Consider the following 5,955-nt stretch of genomic DNA (forward strand, 5'->3'; position numbering starts at 1 on the left):
GGGCGGCGGGCAGGGCCCCACCGCGCTACGCGAGCCGCATCGCCCGCTCTGCAACAGAGAGGGGAGCGCGATCAGCACACCTGCCCGTGCGCCGGCGGCGTGCACTGCGCGCCGCTCGTGCCGCGATGCACGCCGGATGTCTTACGTATAATACAAACAAATATTACTAGCAACTTTCCATACAAAAATTATACTACGTAGCCATGAATATTTAAGTGTTAGGTACTATTTATAAATATTATAGAAATGTGCACACTTATACTACGATTTTATCTACAAATCGAACACTATTAAATTTTATTGTTTGATATCGATAAATATGAGTTTCAGCCAGGTGGTAGGATAATTTCTCCTAATGACTGGTCATAAAACAAAAAGTAGACCGCGTAACAAAATTGCCTTAGGACAAGGAAAGCGCGATCCGAGCTCTAGATAACTGAAATTTTCCGTCTAATAATACCGTATTCATGATGGGTGAATTACTGGTTGTACACAATGTTTGTGCTCGTTTGATAACTTAAGATAGAGATGTAGCTATAGCTTGCTCTCAGTCTGTCGCAACCCGCCCATCGATGATTATCTTACCAGCACAGATACATAATGTCCATTGTACATAACAAAGGCTATGTAGCCGGCATTAATTCCTTTTGGACCGTGACTCCGTTCAGAGAGGACAATGAAGCTAAAAATGTCAGAAATAATTCTGTGAGACATGCGCCACTGCCGCCGTGTCCGCTGTTGGACGGGGCACGAAACTTTTCCGTCAGTCTGTCGACAACTTCTCTGTATCATACAGTTTTCGACAGTGCTACGATTTTTGAGTTTAAAACGCCATTTTTGTCGCTAAATTATATTAGTTTGACTTTCATGATCACTTTTATAGTCACTGTTATCTGATAACTTATGAAATTGTCTATCAAACTGTCCCGTTCATGTTTGCATAGTTTCAAATGCCTACATTGCATCAACACTTTTTAAATGATTTCACACTTCGTAGCCTTATGAAATCATAATTTTCGAACTTTGTTAATTCATTTTTTTTTAAATTACCTTACTTATTTTTATATTTTATTTTATTTTATTTTATTTAGGATAACAAACAATTGTACAATTCAGATATGCAGTAAAGTTATACATCGACATTTAGTTATTGTACAACCCGCACCGCTATCCCCATCTTACAAACATGCTTTGCCTCTTTGCACCACTAGCTGATTTATGGAAATGAACAGAACAATCAGTGGAGCCCACGGCCACGGATACCTCTATTCATTCCCACAAATCATTTAAATTGGAATTTTCCAAGTGAACAGAGTTATTTATATAAACAGTCAGACAGTTAACACAGCATAATAATATTTTATAACAATATTCTGATTTAAACAATGAATTTAATTTAATTAAATGAGATCTATCAGTTTTACTATTGAAAATCCACTAAGTTTACTGTTCAAGTTTACTGTTCATATTATGGGCTAGTAATGTTTTTTTATCGCAAATATGTACAGTAGTTACTAATAACTTCAGTATTATCAACATTTTGGATATCGTTTCCACGTTATTTAAGCTTACACGATTTTTTGGTTGTATTGTCAATTGTGTCGACTCTACCATTTAGTTACTGAAATGGAACAATATAGATCTTGTATTTTTGACAAGATTAAGCTATCTATAGATTTCATTTATTTTCTGATTTGATTTTTAAAACGTTTGATGCAATCGAATCGTCCGACTTTTTTCTCGTGAAACGTCTTGTTTCGTCTCTCCGTTTAGCAGCCTTAGTGTAATGGACTCCCACAGATCTGCGTCTCTGACAACATCCGGAGCAATTTGCGCACAATGAGATGGTATCAATGCTGGCTTCCGATGGCGTGGCGTGACCACTTGCCGTCACGCCTCGGCACACTCACGCTGAAAACTCACTTTTCTAATTGGATTATTGGGGGCAAAAATATTTAGTAAGTTAGTGGTCAACTCGTTTAGTATTTTTAAGAACTTTTGAAAAAGCGACCGCATATAGTCTGCCTCACGCTGAAAAATCACTTTTCTAATTAGATTATTCCTTATCTTGGGGGGCTAAAATATTTAGTAAGTTAATGGTCAGCTCTACTTAATATGCTATTTATTTATTTAGGAAAGTTAGTGGTCAACTCCTTCATTGTTATTCAGTTAAACTTTTGAAGAATTGACTGCAAATGGAGTCTAGAGATGATGTTTAAAGTGATGGTTACAAATAGGTAGGTACAAGTGCCATTTTGTCGCCAATTTCTTTGTCAAACTCTAATAAACGTTGCCTTCCAGACGTTTATGCTTACACAAACGTATTTCTTAGTTCCTGTGTCTAAAATAATACTGCCTCAGAACCTATATGGTATATCCACGGACTAGTAATTGAAATAGTTAATTGATTGCCTTTTTCACACGTGTTCTCCCAGAGCTAGCTCGCAGTAATTGCTGTACAGTCGGCGCCGATCGCACCCGATCATTATGTCCACGTAATTTGTGGTCATTTCGGTACGATTGCGACAGTGCGAGATTGCGAGATGCAAACAACTGCCTTACTCTACGTCACACACCATTCTAAACCTTATAAACTTGGGATGACATACGAATCTTGCTGTGTTTCCCGTGAGGGGGCAGTCAGTGCTACTTACCGGTCACATGGTATGTGACTCGCTGAACCGTCTCGAAATTGTTCCGGTGTATCCGGTTCTTTATATTGTCCGCTAGGTCGTAGTACTTTCGACACAGGTACATGCAATGGTGAAAACCGCTTTATTGGCGCTCACCGCCCGTGATGATTTACGTGGGCCCACTTGAATTATAATAATTCCGTGACTACACTAGATTGTCATCGTAGTTCAATGACATTAGAAACTTTTTCCATTGTTCATTGGAAGATCAATTTTTTCGGGTTTTTCATACGGCGTGGCGCGGTGATTCCATGCTCTATAGCAATTTATTATATTAATTCAAACTACATATATAGGTTCGTTTCAGGATAAGATATACATACGTATTCGTATACATATGGATGTACGTATAAGTAGTTACCCTTCTTTCAGGCTTGCTCTACTGCCACTTCGGGATAACATATCGCGGGCGTAATAAACTCAGTCAACCTCTTCAATCTTTTAAAAGAAATACAATTTACAAAATATTCTACCTAATGAGGGCGAGCAGATACTTAGGCAGATATAAAGTTTTGTGATTAAATGCATTACTCAAAAATTTAGTTTTTAAAGGCAAGTTTAATTTTCAAATCATAATACTTATAAATTCTTAGAAAAATATCTAGAAGATAATATTTGTTTATTTAAAGACCAATTTCCAATAAGGTCTTCCTCAAAACCTGTGTCTGGGAATGCATGTATCGCAATGCCTTATTGCCGGAAATAATTTTGGTTATGACCGGATCATGAATAAACAATGCCATGTCAAATTGTGATCGGGCGCACCCTATAAGGGTGCGTTACACTTTGCGATTTGAACGTTGACTGTATACTTAATTTAAAAAATACTTTGAAAAACTACTAATTATTAATTATGCAAAAAAAAAGAATTGATTGTCCTTGTGGTAGTTTTAGGACTTTAGTAATCCACACAATTTTAGATTTTTCTCATGTTTTTGTAATTTTTGCGCTATACAGTTACTTAGGTACCTGGGTGGTTTTGAGTCAAATCTTGACATTAAGGCTGAGTTGCATCACCTTAACTTTAACAATAACTTCAACTTTAACCGGTCAAAAGTCTATAGAAAATCTTCTATGGAGTTTGACAGACTTTTGACGTTTATTAAAGTTAAGGTATGATGGCGCAACCCAGGGTAAATGTAACTGAAACAGCCTAAACCTTCGAGCTCACCAATCGATGTCAGAGCAGCGTTTAAGGTCTATTTTGGCCATCAGACCAATATAGCAATAGCCATTATCCGTACCCATGGCTGCCGAATCAATTCCTACGTTCACTGGCCATCGTCGTAAGATGTAAATCGGCCTACATAACACTACAGGCTGGCATGTGGGCCGACACGACCTGTTGATTTTCGTCCATATCGCACTGGTAGGGCGGTGATGACCTGCATAAGTGGTGTCGATGATTTGAGTGACTTCGTCATTGCCAGATTCACTTTGAAGAAAAATCTTTGAAATTGGACCAAGAAGAGACTGTAGGACTTAAGTGTACCTAAAATATGATGATGACAAAATGCAGAATAATATGGAATAATATAATATTGAAGGGTTATTGTTATGATATTAAAAATAATGGTTGCCTTTATTTGGAAATGGTGTAATTATAATGAAGAAAAAACTCTTCAAAATAATTTCTAATAACTTTAATATGTTTCAGCTCTTTATTTCTCCAACTCCAAATTCTTAAACCAATTCTTCTAAAAATGTGTAAGATTCATTATTACAAACTCAAACTCAATATAACAAATTTCATTAAGCACTCAGCACCTAACCGCAAATTTTAATGTTGGACTGAACTTTCACATTTCAATATCTTAAATTAATACCTAGCCCTTTTTTCATCATAAGTGGTAAACGTACCTACATTATGACAAAATATCGATATCGAATGCAGCCCTGTTCAAGGACATCACTACGCTGCAACGCACCCTTGCTTAATTTGGCGTGACCTGACGACGTCTAGTTTTTACGGAAACGTTTCTTTCCGACTGTACATTTTCTCATGGCCTGCAAACAGGGTGTAGGGGAATTTCCTGACAGTGCGCGAATGCGACCTTTTTTTAGAACATTTGTAAAAAGGTGTCTTGATCTTAAGAATTTTCTTTCTTTAACTACGTCATTTGTTAACTATAAATAAGTTGCTATTTTGGATAACTTTATAATTTTTCTTTAAGTAAAGAATACGATAAGAAACTGCTTCTTTGCAACTGTTTTTACTGAAAACTATCTTTGCCTGTACATTACCTTACTTAGTAGGTACATATTATAAAGTTAAACTACAATTAAATTACAAGTAAAATATTATGTTTATTTTACCAAATAATTACCCAAAGTCCTAGTACCTAGACCTAGTAAATAGAAACATATTTAAATCGTTTATACGATTTATTAATGGATTAATTGAATTCTTATCTTACGCTTAAGGGTGTGCGAATAATATTGTGTCTAACAAATCTATATTATCTTTGCCTTAACCAATTAATTTCCATGTTTTCTCACACAAACTATACATCTTCATGTCAAAGAACTCATTAAGCTCCGAGTTAAATAATAAGTGATACCATCGGACCATATGGCACGGGTAGGGGGTGAAAAGTGTACAGAAATGCGTGGGAATGCGCTACCCTTGCAATTACAGTATCTACTTTGCCCATAATTTGCCGGTAACTTATGGTCAGCTGCCATATGGCACGGTCACGGTGGACTTGACGTGGAAAGGAGGTGAAATTAAGAATTTAAATAAGTATGTTTTGATAGGAAATTGGATTCGTTTATTGTAAAACTTAGGGCTTGTTCTTGGTAACGTATTTTATTCACAGAGTCAAGAGAGGCTTGCTTTTGGTTATATCTTATGGAGATGCTGGATTGAACTTATCTAGAAGATTAGATCTATTTTTAGACTGTGTCAGCTACTCATTAAGTAATATCATTGTAAATCTTGGAAGGTAATAGATTTCTCAAATTTATGTCGATTTGTTTGAAAGAATTCGTTAAGGCTTGGTATTTCTGCTAAAGTAGGTATTTCGCGCTGTCAAAATCTGCGCGCGCAATACTTCGCCGAAGACAGCGCGCCAAAGAGCTCTCGCGGCTACACAGTATAGAAATACGCAGTTGGTTAGGTTAGGTTGACTTCCTTCCGTTCAAGCGTCACACTCACAGCACTTTCTAATACAAATCATATCCAAGTGATACAAATTAAAACAACTTTCAAAATTTTTGGGAATATATTTTAGAATCGAATAAATATAGAATATAACTGCCA

The sequence above is a fragment of the Ostrinia nubilalis genome, chromosome 18 (assembly GCF_963855985.1).
Source record: "Ostrinia nubilalis chromosome 18, ilOstNubi1.1, whole genome shotgun sequence".
Lineage (NCBI taxonomy): Eukaryota > Metazoa > Arthropoda > Insecta > Lepidoptera > Crambidae > Ostrinia > Ostrinia nubilalis.